Genomic DNA, 17,895 nt, shown 5'->3' on the forward strand with positions numbered 1-17,895 from the left:
TACCTTATTCAACAGACGCATGGTGAGTTGAGGTAGGTTGGGCAAATGTGACTCAACCAACAAGCATATATGAAACAGTTATATTTCAGGAACTATACAAGTTGCTAGAAACACAAAGACAAAAATTAAATAGTCTCTACTCTCAAGGAGATTATAATCTATCAGGGGAGAAATACACACACACACACACACACACACAAACACCCATTAGGTAGGTAGGTAGACAGATAGATAGATAGATAGATAGATAAATATGTGGATGATAGCGATATTAAATACAAGATAATTTTTTTTGGAGGAAAGGAATAAGGATGAATTGGGAAAAGCTTCATGCATAAGGCCATGCTTGAGTTGAGTTTTGAAGAAAAGAAGGCAAAGGTGAAGAGAGAGTTCATTCCAAGGGATGAGTGTAGTATAAAGGTCCAATGATATGAGATGAAGAGGAAAGGTGAGAAGACCAGTTTGACTTATGTATAATAATATAACTAAAAAGACCCTAACTAGGAAGAGTTTTAAGTGTTAAAGTATTTTTTTCTATCCTATTTTATTCTAGAGTATTTAGAGGAACTTAGCAAGTAGGTGAGCAACATGATCAGATAAATGCTATAGAAAAATCGTCAAGACAAAGCAACCAGACTGCTAGCTGAGTGAAGAAATGAAGGGGATGGATGAAAGAGATGCAGTTTGAGTCAGAAATGACAAGCTCTGGTCCCTGATTGGATATGTAGGGTGAGGGAGAGGAAGAATTTCAGGATGAAATCAAGTTGCTAACCCAACTGATTGGAAGGATAATGGACTCCTCAGGAAACATAAGAAAGTTTGGAAGAAGGGAAGGGGTTTTTCGGTTTGTTTGTTTTTGGAAAAAAGAGAATTTGTTCTGTTTTGGACATGTTTACACTGAAATGCCCATGAGACATCTGGTTCAAAATATCTAGGAGGCAGTTGGTGACATGAGATTGGAGCTCAGTAGAGAAACAATGTCTAGATATGTAGATTGTGAAATAAGCTGCATAGAGAAGATAATTAGGAGTTATTGAGATAGGGTAGCTGGCTGGTAAAATGGATAAGAGTGACAGGTCAGGAATTAGACTCATCTTGAGTTGCAATGCTGCGTGACCCTGGGAAAGTCACTTAACCCTGTTTACCACAGTTTCCTCACATTTGTAAAAGGAGCTGGAGAAGGAACTGGCCAGCCACTCCAGTATCTTTGCCGAAAAATCCCAAAATGGGATTATGAAGAAATGGCCATGATTGAAAAGGAGTGAACAAAAACTACATATATTTATCACAGAATGAGAGTGTATATAAAGAGGATCACAGATTGATGAACTACACTTACAAGTAGATGGCATGATGAGAATGATGACCCAGCAAAGGAGACTGAGAAGCTGTGACCAGGCAAAGGAGAACCAAGAGAACAATGTCACAAAACTCAGAGAGACAAGAATATTTGAGGAAGAGATTGAGCAACAGTGTGAAATATTTCAGAAATTAAGAGTGATAGGGACAGTGGAAAAAGACATCAAATTTGGTCCTTAAGACCTCATTGGTCATTTTGAGGAGAGCAGTTTCAGTGATGAGTGATGAGAGATGAGGCCAGAAGTCAGATCATTAAGGACCTGAGAAATGAATGAGAAAGCAGAGTAGAGGCATCAAGTAGAGGCATAAACAGTTTTTCCTAGGAAATTTCTAGGAAAGGGAAGGCAGATATAGGATGATATTTTGAAAGGATGGGAGGGACTATTGATGATTTTGTCCTTTGTTCTCAAAGAAGACCATGGCATCAGGAAGGTGATGCCATGACAAGCAGATGAATTGAAATTTGAGTGAAGGGGGCTGTGCTAAGCCACCAGCCTCATTTTCTCCTCTGGAACCATTTGGATTCAGTGGCCAGATATGAAGATGGCCTGAGATGTAAGGCAATCAGGGTCAAGTGACTTGTCCAAGGTCACACTTCCAGTGTCTGAGGTTAGATTTGAACTCAAGTCCTTCAGTTTCCAGGGCCAGTGCTTTACCCACCTAGCCCTTAGGGGTTTACTAAGGTTTTCTTTTTTTATTGTTTAAAGATGAGGAAGCTCGGATATGATTGTAGATGGCAAGGGAGGAAACAGTAGATGGAGAGATAGTGAAGATTCAGGAGAAAAGGAAGGATTATGAAAGGCAATCTGTTGGAGAATATTGGAAGGAATGGGACCAAGGGTGATAATAGAGGGGTTGAAATTGGTGAGAAGAGTCACCTCTTCATCCAAAACTGAAGTAAAGAAAGATAAAAGAGGTAAACCTTGTATATTAAGAAGGTAAATCCATGGGAGAGAATTCATGAACTAGTTGGGGAAAATAAAGTGGAGAGCATCTGGGTGAAGAGCAATGGAGTAGGAAAGACAATTTTAGCTTTGTTTAGTAGAGATTAGCTAAATAGATAGTGGAATTAGATGTGTTTGTTGTTTTCAGAAACAGATCAGAGACTAGACAGAGTGTGTTCTATAGTAGTGATGGAAGACTTGAATTATCCACACATCTGTTGGTGTACTCTCTGCCAAACTTCTTGACTTACAATAATTTCATCCTTGTAATGGTGGAAGAATAAACTAAGAGAAAATATCTTGATTTGATTCTCAGTAGCTGGGAAAAACTGGTTTGCTCAGGCAGAAGGAATGTAAGTGTGGATATTATCATTGATTTTTCAGTTTGTGACAGAAGAATGTCAGACATGCTCATTACATTTAGGAGATGGAAATTTCAAAAGCTTTTAGGGAAGGATAGATGGTATTTCATGTACTACAATTTGACTGGGGCAGAAACTCAAGAATGAAATTATGAAGAAGCAAAAAGAAACAATTTCCTTGAAAAGGAAAGTGAGGGAGTTTTAAGAGACCCGTGTGGTTGCAAAGAGGACTCAGTAATAATAACAATAATATGCCTTTCTGTAACTTCCTAAGTTTTACAAAGAACTTTATAAATGCTATTTCATTTGTTCCTCACAACAATCCTGGTGGGGGTAGATAGTCCTGTCTTACAAATGAAACCAAGGCTGATAGGACTCACCTAGTTAGTACGTGTCTGAGGTTGGATTTAAACTCAGTCCTATGCTCCATCTACTCCATCGTCTGGCTGCCTTTCAACTAAATTTGATTTTTAAAAAGATAAAATGTATGTATGAAGTGAGTGAGTTGGATGGACTAGGTATTAAAAGTCCCTGAGAGAGGAAGACTGATTATGGAACAAACTAAAGACTTGGTGGGGCAAATTTTCCAATTAATAGTTATATGCTATTTCTATATTTCTATTCTTATGGCTCTATCACCCTGTCTTTTTTTCATTATTTTATTAAGAAACTTGTATAAATTCAATTTTGTTGCTGTTACATACTTTTTTGGCATAACATAAATATATGAACTAGAAATTTTAATTCCGTATAATAACATTTTTTTGTTTAATGTTGTTTCAAGAATTTATTATATAAACTTAATTATTCAAAGTCACCTAACTTCATTTAGAAAAATCTTTAAATAAAACTGGGAATTTTTAAGTTGAGTTTATTGGCTTTTCTGATCCATTTTTGTTGGACTAAAAACTAGTATTATACAAAAAGTTATATATGCATATAATATATATATAAATTAAGATATGTAAATTATATATATATGTAAAACATGTGACTTGTGACTTTGGATAATACAGGAAAAATTTAATATTGAAGTAATGTTTGTTACACTATAATTAACCATGCTAAGCCATGGGATAAATGACATAAATTAAAATTATGAAATAAAAAAAAGAGATGCAGAAAATTGAAGGAAACGCAAGTATTAGAGAATGGTTATATAAGGATGACTGTACCCCAATAATATAATTATAATCCAGTTGCATAGGGGCGGCTAGGTGGCACAGTGGATAGAGCACCGGCCTTGGAGTCAGGAGTACCTGGGTTCAAATCCAACCTCAGATACTTAATAATTACCTAGCCATGTGGCCTTGGGCAAGCCGTTTAACCCCATTTGCCTTGCAAAAACCTAAAAAACCCCAACAAAAATAATCCAGTTGCATGTGGTAAAGAAAGCTAAAGACCAAAAAAGATGGTATTTCTCTTTTTTTGTGTATGTTTGCTCTGTCAATCTGGGGGAAAGGAAGAGAATCAAAAAGGACCCTTGCCTGTGTAGCTAGAATGGTGACATCTCACAACAAAGAGACAACAGAGGTGTTGACTTCCTAGTTGGCTTTCATGTTTCCTTCCAGGGAGGATGGCCCTTTGCATTGGGAAGGACAAACCAAAACCAGTTAATGGGCAGCTGATTGCCAATATAAATATTGAAAAAGAGAGCACCTAGGTAGTTGCCCTTGGTGAATCCAAGTCACATGGGCCAGATGACCTATATCCTCAGGTACTGAGAAAACTGGTGGATGTGATTGGTGAGCTACTATCAATGATATTTGAAAAATGTTGGACAAAAGGAGGTGCCTGAAAGATGGTAAAATGACTAAATGTTGACTTAATGTTCAAAGGCATGAGAAATAATCTGTTTATCATTTTGGCTAGTGACCTCAACTTTGATTTCTGGTAAAATCACACAGTATGATATTAAAGAAATGGTTAGTGGACCTCCAGACAAGGAAGCCATAATCACAGAGAACCAGTGAGGCCTCAGTCATACCAGACTGATCCTTTTTTTTAGAGAGGATTATGTAAGTAAATCGGGTGATATCACTTATCTAGATGGCAGCAAAGCTTGGGATACAATGTATTACACTATTCTTGTTGGATAAAAATGGTGAAATATGGATGAGACCATAACACCATGGGAGAGATTCAGAACTGGTTCAGTGATTGGACTTACAGAGAAGACATTAAGAGCTTGGTGTCAACTTAGAAGATCTGCAATGGAATGCTACTCCAGGATTTGTGTTTGGTCTTGTGATGCTAAAATTTCTTACAAGTCAATTGGAGCAAGACACAACAGTATGCTTTTCAAACCTGCAGATAGTGTTGGGCAAAGGAGGGAGCTATAGTTTCAAGAGTATGGATCCACTAAGTTCTTTGCACCTGGGTGGCAGTTGCCACCCTGGAGACCCAACCTGTGAGTGAATGTTGCGTGAAGTAACCAAGAGGCTTATTAACTAAACTCGTCATGACCCCATTAGGGGTTTTCTTGGCAAAGACCTTGGAGTGGTTTGCTATTTCCTTTTCCAGCTCATTCTACAGATGAAGAATCAGGAAAACACATAGCTAATAAATGTCTGAGACTGTATTTGAACTCATTAAGATGAATCTTCCTGATTCCAAACTCAGTGCTCTAACTACTGCATCAGTGCTATAAGAAAATAACACAAACCTGGAAGGATCGCTAACCCTGGATGACAGTCAGGATCTAAAAAACACCTCAACAGGTTAGAAAAGTGGGCAGATTCTAGTAAGATGAACTTCAATAGGGTTCACCTTTTGAATTTTGAAAATATGAGTTTACAAGTACAAGATAGAGAGGCATGGCTAGATACAAGTTCTTCTAAAAAAAGATTTGGGGGTCTTAGTGGACAGCAAGTGAAATGAGATGGCTGTGTGATATGGCAGCCATAAAAGCTATTTTCATCTTGGGTAACATATGCAAGAATTTGGAGGTGAGAGTCCTGTACTGTTTTAGGTGGATTATTGTTTGAAGATTGTTTTCTGTTATGGGCTTTGCATTTTAGGAAGAAGGCTAATCAGCTAGAGAATATGGGGAGGAAGGGATTCAGGAAAGGTGAAAGGTGAAAGGTCTCAAGTTCATACCACATAAAGAAAAGACAACTCCGGATGGCAGAATGAGGAGAAATGTGTAAATGTGGCAAAGGACAAAGTTTTGCTTGAGATCAGGAAACACTTTGCAATAATGAAAGATGTCTAAAAGTTGGATGGACCATCTAGGGAAGTCATGGATTCTTCCAATTAAAGGTAAGAGAGTCGGCGATTGCTTGCTGGCTGAGTTACAGTGGGGAGTCCTTTTTTGGGTCTGGCTTAGAGTAATTGATTGCTGAGATTCCCTCCAAATCTGAAATCCTTCAGTTCCCTAATTTCTTAGACAGTGATTCTCAAAGGGAGATCTGGGGAAGAGACCTATTCAGGGTTGATAATCAAAACTATTTTCATAGTAATGCTAACATGTTTCATTTCTTCATATTGATAGATATAAATCACACAAAAGGGCAGCTGAATGGTGGATGGAGCACCAGGCTTAGAATCAGGAACACTTACTTTTATGAATTCATATCCAGTCTCAGACATTTGCTAGTTGTGTGATCCTGGACAAGTCATTTAACCCTGTTTACCTCAATTAACTCATCTGTAAACTGAGCTAAGAGAAGGAAATAGCAGACTACTTTAGTATCCTTGCCACAAAGAGTCACATATGGTTAAAATGCTTGTACAACAAAATTCCACAAAAGTAAATCTATTTGGGGGATTCTCAATAATTTTTAAGAGGGGAAAGGGGGTCCTGAGTTGCTCTGAGACCTCCTATTTACTCTAGAATTCCATAAGCTTATGAGAAGGTTGGGTTTTTTTGGACAAATGGTTCACCTATTCTACTGGACTGTCAGCTCCACAAAGGAAAGGGTTATTTATCCCCTTTTAGTATCCCTGCCTCAGCACCTTGCACAAAATGAATTTTGTCTCTGTTGGACAAATGAATTCATCCAACCAGCCCACTCTGCCTTGGAACATTAGAACAAAGGCTGAGGCCATATCCTCAAAATGTTCTTAACTATGTCCCTAACATCATGGGAGTCCAAAGACATTCAATTAAATGTGCATTACATTCAATAGGTTTGGAGGTTAGTTTGCTCTACTGATTAAAGCATCAGGCTAATGAGGTCAAGGCCACAGATCTGATCCCTGGGTAGGTCATTTGGCTGCCCTCTGTCACACTAGCATGTGCTTTGTTCCCCACCTTTGACAGTTGTCATGGTCAGACAAGCCATTGGTCACAAGTGGACCTGGCCAAAAGAACGAAGAGACTAGAACACATGATGATTCCATTCCCCAAACTGGAAAAATCACTCAAAACCTATGTATCCTACCAGGAGCACCAAGAATCCTAGGCTACCCAGGATTTGTTCTAGGCTTTGCATTTTAGGAAGAAGGCTAATCAGCTAGAGAATATGGGGAGGAAGGGATTTAGGAAAGGTGAAAGGCGAAAGGTCTCAAGTTCATACCACTTGACATTTGCCCAGAGAACTTGGGCAAATCCCTTGACTTCTTGGAACTTATTTACTTAACTGTACAAAAGGACTATTAGGTGGTGATGTGGATAGAATGCTCCTGAAGTCAGGAAGACTCATCTTCCTGAGTTCAAATCCAGGCTCAGACACTTATTAGCTGTGGGACCCTGGGCAAATCACTTCACTTTGTTTGCCTCAGTTTCCTACTGTGTCAAATGAACTGGAGAATCAGGAATACTCATCTTCCTGAGTTCAAATTCAGCCTCAAACTTTTACTAGCTGCATGACCCTGGGTAAATCACTTCACCTTACTTGCCTCCGTTTCCTTATCTGTCAAAGAGAAGACCAAATGAAGATGTGACTGAAAATGACTTGAACAAGCAAAAAGAGATCTCTGAATAAGATCTGTGGCATCTCTGGGAGCTCCAGATCTACAATTCTAATTCTACCTTGTCCCCCACAGTTACCAGGAACCCTGAGAATCATCACCATCATCATAAGAGCTAGCATTTGACTATCGTTTTAAGGTTTGTAAAAATCTTTACAAATAGGATTTCATTTTATCCACATAACAATCTCTACTATTATCCTGATTTAGCAGACCAAATAGCTGAGACAGTTTAAAGTTAAGTGACTTGTCCAGGGTCAAACAGTCTAGTAAATCTTTTACCTGAATCTCACTTTTCTGGACTTCAGTTCCTTTTCCCTAATCTACTGTGTCACCTAGTTGGGAGCACCCTTCAAAATGATTCTAATTTCTCAATCAAGAGAATGTGTTTAGGGGCAGCTAGGTGGTGCAGTGGATAGAGCACTGGCCCTGGAGTCAGGAGGACCTGAGCTCAAATCAGGCCTCAGACACTTAATAATTACCTTGCAGTGTGGCCTTGGGCAAGCCACTTAACCCCATTGCCTTGCAAAAAAAAATAGAGAATGTGTTTGTCTTAAAAATGTCGATGCTGCCCACTAGAACAAGATTAAAACAAAATTTAGAGAGCAGAAATGCAGAGGTAGAGGCAAGTGTCTCTCTTTCCAGAGATTGCTTCCCAATTCCTGACTTCCTGACTTACCTTTTTTTCTTGGTCTCTAGAATTCAGGTGCTATCCCAGAAGAGAGGTTAGCCCCTGCTTGATATTATCTGTGCTGTTAGTAATCATTGTGTGTGTACAATGCTGAAAGGCTTTGAAAAGATCTTATTTGCTATGTAAGAACAAGAAGAAAATGCCTTTCAGTGAATTGCCTAAGGTCATACAACTTACTTGGTCACAATTTCCTCTCCTGTAAAATGGGGACTTGGTTCTGGTCTCCTTGTTCTAAGACCAACTTTCTATCAAGTAGTGCTTTTTTAGAAATGTGATTGTATTGTGGGTATTAAGAGAGAAGGTGGCCCAATCGATAGAGTCAAAAAAGATCTGCGTTCAAATCTGAATTTGGACACTTAAGAGCTGTGTAACTTTGGGTGAGTCATTTAACCTTGTCTGCCTCAGTTTCTTCAATTGAAAAATAAGGATAAAAACAACAGCACTAATCTCCCATGACTGTTGTGAGGATCAAATGAGATAATATTTGGAAGCATTTGGCACAATGCCCACCCACAGTAGATACTACGTAAAGATTTATTCCCTTCCCCCTAAACAGAGTCAAATGACCTTATGAAAGAAGTTTTAAGGCTCAGGATATCTGAACAATCCCTCTGCTTGCTCCTCTCCAACTTCTCCCCCAGGTTTTCCCCTACTTTCTCCCCACCTTCTCCTTCACCTTCTTCCTTCACTTTCTTCTCCACCTTCTTTCCCACCTTCTCCACCAGCTTTTCCCCCACCTTCTCCCCCAGCTTCTCCCCATATTCGCGCCCAGTTTCTTCAAGTTTGATTTTAATCCTCCACAAAATGCAGAGGGAAATCATATGTCACCTTGGACAAGTCACTAAACCTGAAATGTCAGAGTAGGAGACTTGAGGTTATGGCTATTCAACTCAAAGAAGGTGACATTGAGAAGTTAGACTGTTAGACCTCGTGTCTCTGATTCCCAAAGAAGGCAGAGCCGGAAGATCTGGTGGGTGTGGTGTGTGGGTTCATTCCTGCTGCCCATTTGGGTCTCAGAGGGTCTGGGGCATGCTGGAGAGCTCTTGCTCACCCTTGCCCGCTTGCCCTCCTCTCTCCCACTCCTTCTCCAACGTCTCTGACCCCTCACAGCTTCCCTGCCCAGTCCTGTGCAATCTCTGAAGCTGACCTTGCCCCAGGATGCCCCCCTCATCTCCCAGCAAACAGCCCGGCCAGTTTCTTCCATTCATTTCCTGAGTGTGGCACGAGGTTGGGAGGAGACAGGTCCCAGAGGGAGCCCTCCTGTCTGCTCTGCCCTCTCCTGTCTCCCTAGGGCCCCCCTTCCTCTCCTCCCCAATCTTCCCCTCCCAGGGACCTCAGTGGGGCAGGACACAGTCCCCTTACCCATTTCCTCCTGGGCTCTACGGGAGGCTCCTCCTCTCTCCAGGTAGCAGCCCAGCTGCTCCACCATGGCTCCACGCCCAGCTGGGCCAGGGAAGGGGGCAGAGCTCCAGGCTCAGGGAGGGGGCTCCGCCAGGCCTCTGCCCACAGAACTCTCCAGGGCTCCCAGGAGACAGGATGCCAGCATACCGAATACAAGACCCAACCAGCAGGAGCCACAGAGAGAGGGGAGAACAGCTGAAGCTTGTCTAACCGGTTGGACTGCTGCAGCCATCCACTGGGTAGGGTTGGGCTAGGGCTGGGGCGTGCCCTCCTGCAGGCAGTACTGTGCCAAGTTACTCCTCTGGAGAGAGGGCTGCCTGCTCACTGTCAGCCCAGGGAAGCGCCCACAGCCCCAGGCGTGTCTTGCTGGGCTGCCATTTCAGAGTGGGGGATGGGGACCCTTCCACCTTGCCCATCTCCACTCAGTTCTGCTTAGTACCTCACCAAAAGAGACCTCTCTGACCTAGACCTACAGATTTCCTCTGTTGGCACAGCAGAAAGATGATTAGACTTAGGCAGTGATTGAGCCTGGAGTCCGGAAGGTCTGAGGTCAAATTTAACCTCAGACACTTGCTACCTAGGTGACCTTGGGCAAGTCACTTAATTTCTACTCACCTCAGTTTCTTCTCCTGTAAAATGGAGATAATAAAAGCAACACCTCCCAGGATTGATTATTGTGAAGATCAAAGGAGATAATAATTGCAAATCACTTAGCAGTGTCTTAGACGTAGGGATTATTATATAATTATTAGTTATTAATATTATTTAGAGACAGGATCACACCCTATTTCTGATGCTTGGTACCCAAGTTGTGAAATGAGCTTTTAAGATACCTCTGGGACATCCAGGTGGAGATCATTGGCAGACAGCTGGAGAAGGAATATATGTGTTGGCAGGTCTGGGACATGGGTAGGTGGGAGGTTGAACCAGGGGACTCTATAATGTGCCATTGATCTTATTTAAACACTTTTCTTGAAGCTGTGTGTTCAGCTGAAGCCCTCTATAGCAAGGAGACTTAATCTGGGGTCTCGTAACATGTTTCTTTTTTAATCTTTTGATCAGTAAGTTTCAATATAATTAAAATTCTCTATTCTATTTCATGCATTTAAGAAGCATCATTTATACTGAGAAAGTTTTCAGAGGGCTCCATGATACCAAAAATAATGAGAACTCCAGGACTAGACAATCTCCAAGGTCCCTTCCAGCATTAAAATCCTAACTCTTTTGATTTTATACTGAGGAAACTGAATCAGATACAAACTCTTTTTGTTGTGATGTAGTAGAGTATTTGCCTTGGAATTAGGACGACCTGAGTTCCAATTCTGCCTCAGATACTAGTTGTATGAGCCTAGGCAAGTCACTTAACCATTATCTGCCTCAGTGTCCTCATCTATAAAATGGGGAGGATGGGAGTTCAAATCCAGCCTCTGACACTTACTAGCTGTGAGCCCTTGGGCAAGTCACTTAACCCTGGTTGCTTCATACCCAGGATCATCCCCAATCATCCTGATCCATATCTGGCCACAGGATCCCGTGGAGGAGAAGATGAGGCTGGTGACGTAGCACAGCACCCCCTCACTCAAATCCATTCCATGCGCTTGTCATGGCATCCCTTCCCTGATATCATGGCCTTCTTCAAAAATGAAGGACAAACAGCATCATCATCATCATCAAAATGGGGATAAGAACAGTGCCATCTCCCAGAGTGGTTAGGAAGATCAAATGAGATAATATTTATAAAGTGCTTTCCAAACATTAAAATGCCATTATTATTATGTTCCTTTCTTTCCATTTTACTGTTAGGACAACCCAACAAACATTTCTTAAGCACCTTCTATGTGCAGGGACTGTCTTTTGCCTTTCTTTGAATCCTCATCGCTGTGTTCAGTGTCTAACCTATAATAGGTGCAAGCTGCTGTTGGGTTGTTGCTATTGGTGACTCCATTTGGGGTTTTCTTGGCACACATACCAGAGTGGTTTTCCATTTCCTTCTCCAGTTCATTTTACAGATGAGAAACAGAGGCAAACGAGGTGAAATGTCTTGCCCAGGGTCACACAGCCTGGGTGTCTGAGCCTGGATTTACCTTCAGGTCCTCCTGAGTCTGGGGTCCATGCTCTGTACCATCTGGTTGCCCTTAAGTTTACTAAGTGTTCTTGATAATCCTTCATTTTGAAGAGAACCATGATGCTTTTGACCTGGATTTAGCTGAGGGAGCACTGCACAAAGTGACCGGCTTCCCTTTCTTGAGCCATCTGGGTCCAGGGATTAGATATGGATCAGATCAACTGGAAATGGTCCTTGACTTAATGCTTACTGGCTACCCGGAAGACATAGTGTTATTCAGGGTGGGATTTGTTATTTTCTTGATGAAGGGACTCCCACATGAGGAAACTCCCTCAGTGAGTATAAACTAATATCTGTTCTGCAATTTATAATCTCAGGGGGTTGCCTGAGGCACCAGAAAGTTAAAAAACTTGTTCTACGTATGTGAGATGTAGGGCCTGAACCCTTGACCTCGAGGATAGCTCTTTATCTATTATGTTCCTCTAAGGAAATGCAAAATATATACAAAATGATTAAAATATTTATCATTTTCTTTTCTATTATTCTCATTTTAGAATAGATCTCTCCCCCCATCTGTATACTAATAACCAATAAAGCAAGAGGAAATAAAAACAGTTCAGTAAACACTGACAGACACATCAGCTGAGAATGATAATGTATGTCGTGTTCCCCACCCATGGAGCCCCACCTCTGCAGATAATGGAGACAGGTGCATTCTCATGTGTTTTCTTTCAGGTCAACCTCATCATTCTGATTATGGAGTGATTAGATTTTATTTTTGTTGTTATATTTTCCCTTAATTATTACAATATAAACAATACCAAGAAGGAAGCTCACCATCTTGTTACAGCATCTGAGACTTGAAACAGAGCTGAGAGACTGTAGTTTGAATCAACTTCCACGATACCCCCTCCCCCAGCCTTCATTTGATAGTGTAAATTGAGGAAAATCAGATTACTTTCCAGGATTCCCCAGACCCCTTTGGATAGTTCTAGTTCTTGGAAATTTTCATGTTGATCCAAAAGCTACCTTTGCCATTTTCCCGGTCCACTGGCATGTCTCCAAACCATGTCCAATAAAGTATATTATATTTCCTCCTTTTCTAACAATCCTTTTGATTTAGTTAAGTCAAAGCCCCTTTCCCCTATTATAGCTACCATCTCCCCCATTCCCCATCATTCTCCACCTCAGTGCTAATCTTACCAAATGCTTATTTTCTTCTGATCTCCCTTCCACAGCATTGTGTCTTCTGAAATTTCTCGTTCTATAGATAACTATCTTTTATTTGCGATCTCTTCCTATCAGACTTTTACTTTCTGTTTTCAAAGAAGTTTGACTGTCATCAGAAGGCAGGACTCTTGATAGCAGCCTCCATTTTAGGGTGAGCCCTCTCTCATGTGGCACAATCAATCATTTATTTCTATTTTTTAGTGAACAAAAATAGATTTTCCCTACCTCTCTCCTCCCTTTTGAGGAAAACAAGAGACAAAATACTATAAGCAAATATATCTAGACAAGCAAAAGAGATTCTTGCATTGGTCTTGTCCAAAACTATATCACAGTCTGAACCCTGAGTGTCTAACTGCTGAGTTAGGTAGAGGACCCAACATTACTCCTGTGGAATCCAAGTCGGTCCTTGCATTCATCAGAGATGTCAAGTTCTCCCCAGTTACTGTTTTTCTTTCCATTATTATAGTCACTCCCTCTATATATCCTTCGGTCACAAGCATTAACTATATATCATGATTGGGGATAAAGAAAACAGGGTTCTGCCTTCAGAGAAGTAACATTCCAAAGGAGAAACCATAAAGATAAGTAAGCAGATATAAGAGACATAGATAGAAAAAGAGGATTAGATGTGATTCTCTCTCTCTAACATTTAGAGTCTCCTGGTTCACATTACACAGCAACTTCTCTTCCTTTGGAAAAATGATTGAATAGATGAATTCCCTCCCAAATGAATAGATAGATTCCTTCCATCCATCTATATCACCCTTTCCGGTTCCTTATTGAAGTCATTTCTTTTCCTTCAAGTCACTCTTCTTCTTTCTCCCTGATTCACAGTCTTCTTTATTCCAACCCTCCCCCATTACATTCAGGGACTTCAAAATAAGTATTAATACCCTCCTCAAACACATAATTCCTCGACCCCAGTCATCAGTCTCTTCAGCTTTGACCTCCTCTTAAGCCATCCCCAGTTAATGTCATACCTTAACTCTTACTGTTATCCTGAATTGTGCCACCTCCATAAGCTTGAGTTCTGAAATCCCCTTCTCTGATCACAACCTGCTGACTTTGAGGCTCCCCTCTAACCCATTCCTTTTAAATCTTATTACAGCTTCCAGTCCCTCCATGGCTTCCTATTAGAGGGACCACTTGGGATGATGCAAGGATGGCAAGGAGTTATCAGTGAATAATTGATCCTACTAAAATATTAAATAAATAGTTGTTCAGATTTTTTGTTTTGTCTCACTTTTTATGACCCCATATGGAATTTTCTTGGCAAAGATAATGAATAGTTTATTATTTGCTTCTCCTTATCATTTTACATATGAGGAAACTGAAATTAAATGACTTTAGTAAGTATTTGAGGCCAGATTTGAATTCAGGATGACAACTTCCTGAATCTAAGCACAGTTCTCTGGGCACTATGGTGCTTTCTAGTTCTCCCCATCAAAGTGTTAGTGAAAAATATGTATTGGATGAAGATGTCTTTATGAAAAGTCATTTAATAGCTTCATTTTATTTCTATTGTGCATCACACACATTAGAATTTATTTCCTTTCGTATTGAAGAGGGAGAATGGGAAGGTTAACTAAAGGCCAAGGGATATGGGGCCCAGAAAAGGTTAGGAACCTCTCTCCATGTCTTGGGGAGAAGAAGATATAGATTTGAATCCTAACTGATACTTATGAACTGTGGCCATTGACAAGGCATTTATCTCTCTCAATTCCTCATCTGTAAAATGGAAGCAATGATATCTCCAAGTGTGAAAGAATGTATATAGAGTTCTGGCTAACATTTGTTCACATTCTTCTCCCCCTCTCTATCACTCTGGGTTTGGTTTCACTTTCTTCCCTTCAAAGTTCCACCAGTTAAGTTGGTGTGGTTTGACTTTGTTCTTCTGTCTCCTATAGAGGTCTGGGAAGTGGTCACCACATGGACTCACCATTGTGGCTTTAGGTGATGCACAGGCTTAAGAGATGACCACAGCAGTTACACAGTCACCAAAAACCTTAGACATTTGAAATTGGGCCATAAAAATCGCAGGGGGCTGGGAGGGTTGGAAGGAGGCCTGGCCTAGAAGTGAATGAGCCACCTTTCTCTGGAGTTGAGGGATTGTAAGTGACAGAGAATGGCATGAATGGGGCAACTTTGAGGAACACAGTCACTCAGGATTACTGGTATGGTATTTTATTATTGGTATGGTATATCATTGAAATCGGTATATCAAGCTGGCCATAGGGTTTAGGGGCTACTACTGTCCTCTCTGGCAGTCCTGTGCCTGTAGTTGGTTAGATTTAGTATACACTGACTTCTACTACTGAGTCCTGTAACTTCTTTTCCTATCATTACTCACCCTTGCCACTACTCACCCTCACTCTAGGGACCACCCTACCAATCAATCAATCGACAAATATTTATCCATTGCTTACTGAGTTCCAGACCCTGTGTTAGACTCTGGGATTACAAAGACAAAAGTTTAACCATCAAGGAGTTTATAATCTAGCCAATTATACATTTGCAATTAATTGTGTGATTCAGAATGTTTCAGGAGGAAGTCACGTTAGGTGGCCAAGTGGTCTGACTTTAAATTTACATTGTCTGATTTCCCTTAGGTATCCCCTGACTTTGTGGCAACTTTTCATTTTGTTTCAGTCTTCTGTGACTGGTTTCTCTTGTTGTCTTTTGATCAAACTATGGTTTCATTAGGACAGAAAGCCATGAGAACCTAAAAACCTTGACCAGGATCACCTCAAGCCTTAAGATAGCAGAAGGACCAGGTCTTCCCAACTCTACAGCTATTTCTCAGTGCTTGTTGCAATGCTCCCTTTTGTAACTACTCCAATTCTCTTCTCTCTCCAAAACCCTTTCCTACTCAGCAGAGGATCTTGGTTCCTCCTTTACTGAGAGATAGAGAAAATTCATTATGAGTCCCCTTTTTCATACCTCAAACCCCCTTATATTGCTCTATAGGTTTTCTTTGCTCTACTCTCCAATAAAGTTTTCTCCTTGCCTAGACTATCCCTTCTGCTTGTGCCTTTGATTCCCTGACCTTCTCCCTCTTCCAGGATTTTGTTTTCTTTCATTTTAGACATTCCTTTCCTAAATACTTCTAATTTGCTCACAAAACTGAGATTCTTCCCATCCTTAAAAATAAAAACAAAATAAAAATAAAAACCAAAACCTATCACTTGTTCCTGTCATCCTCTCAACCTGTCTTCCTCTATCGTTTCTTACTTTCACAGATGAAACTCTAGGAAGAGCCCATCCAGCCTATTGCTACCAATTCCTTTGCAAAGGGATCACTTCTCAACCACTCATGTAGTTTAACTTTTCACTCAGGATTATACAGGGAAGGAATTGCTGGGGCTTTAGTCTCAGGAACCTCAGCAGTCATTTGACCTGTATGACTTTGAGTAAGGCAATGAATCTCCAGAACCTTACTTTCCTCATCTGGAACATGAGGAGGGGTTGGCCTTGATGGCCTCCTGGCTCTGTATCTGTGATTCTGTGATCCATCTGCAAAACTATCTTCTCCAAGGTCAATACTAAATGCCAAGTCTGATAGTCCTTTCTTAGACTTTATGAACTTGTCCTGTGTATATTTCTGGATGCTATCTCTCATTTCCTCTTCATCAGAGATACTCTCTTTTGACTTCCATTAGCTTCTTCTCTCTTCTTTATTGTCTCTTAATTGGGTCTTATAATGATTCTCTTAATTGTTATAGTCACTCTTCAATTTCTTTTGATGGTTCATCATCTATTTCCTGTTCCATAATCATGATTGTATCCCAATGCTCTTCCCTTTCCTCCCCAAGTCTGTTTGTTTGTTGGGAAGGGAGTATGGAATTGCTACTAAAGTGTTACACTTAGAGATGGAAAGACCCAAATTCAGCTTCCTTTTATCACACTAACTACCTGTTGTTCATCCTTCATTTCTGAAGAAGAAAAATGGCAACATGGGCGATGTCTTGACTTGTGTGTCAATTGAATTTAAGTAAGACAGAAGTGCAGAAAGTCCTCAGCCTCACCTTCTCTTCCAGAGTCATCAAACTCCAGTGTCAAGACAAAAGTTAAGATGATTTGTGATGGCCCAGAATGCAGGGGATGACCTTGGACTCTTTGATACCTGTTGAAGTTCTGTATTACCATAGGTTAGGATGAACCTCCCCATTTTCATATCCCACTATATACCTCTGTTTCAGGATTCTGGGACTCAGGGTGACCATGTCACTGATATGACCATCTCTTGATCCTGTCCATTTTTGTAAACAAATATTGCCTAAAACGACATCTGTGGCCATAGAAAATGTTACTTCCTGTCCCTCAAGAATATATATATATATACACACACAAAATAAATATGATCAACTTGACTGGTGCAACTTTGAAGGGAGGAAAGTGAAACCAGAACAGAAGAGGAGTGATGGACTGGGGGAATAATAATAGTGGGCAAGTATATAGCACTTTACCTACATTGTCTTATTTGATCACAGCAAGTCCATGAGGAGATTAGGAAAGGTTAATTTTGTTATAGTTTTGACTGGTCCTATGAAGTAGTCCCTTGATTATCTGGTTGCCACGACACTATGTAAAATAGTTCATCATTATTTTCATTACACCCATATGCTATAGTCCAATCACAAATAATGAATCTCTCTGAAATTATTTGTCTTTGTTTTTGGAAAGAATATTTCATAGTTGCATTCATATATTATGGGAAGTTACCAAAAAACTTTCAAAAAGACATCAAAGTGATTTGTGTTATAGGCACTAAAAAGCAAAAGAATAAATAGGCCTTTACTAAATAAGTGGTATCTATTTTAAACCAAAGGATGGTATTATTTGCAATGAATATTAGACGTCTTTTCAATAAGGTACAAAACAAGGATGTCTATTATCAGCTCTATTATTTGAAATAACTCTAGGGGCAGC

At 40.3% G+C, this 17,895-nt stretch overlaps 1 protein-coding gene across 1 annotated transcript in view; it reads right to left on the reverse strand.

Annotated features, from left to right (window-relative positions):
- The window catches only part of PSD4 (pleckstrin and Sec7 domain containing 4), a 63,350-nt gene extending 53,509 nt beyond the window's left edge, over positions 1–9,841 (reverse strand). The window contains exon 1 of the mRNA XM_074198101.1: positions 9,633–9,841. The gene's annotated coding sequence lies outside the window, so the exon portion shown is untranslated. The remainder of the gene's footprint in view (positions 1–9,632) is intronic.
- Positions 9,842–17,895: the final 8,054 nt, after the last annotated feature.

This window comes from Macrotis lagotis, chromosome 1 (genome assembly GCF_037893015.1).
Source record: "Macrotis lagotis isolate mMagLag1 chromosome 1, bilby.v1.9.chrom.fasta, whole genome shotgun sequence".
Lineage (NCBI taxonomy): Eukaryota > Metazoa > Chordata > Mammalia > Peramelemorphia > Peramelidae > Macrotis > Macrotis lagotis.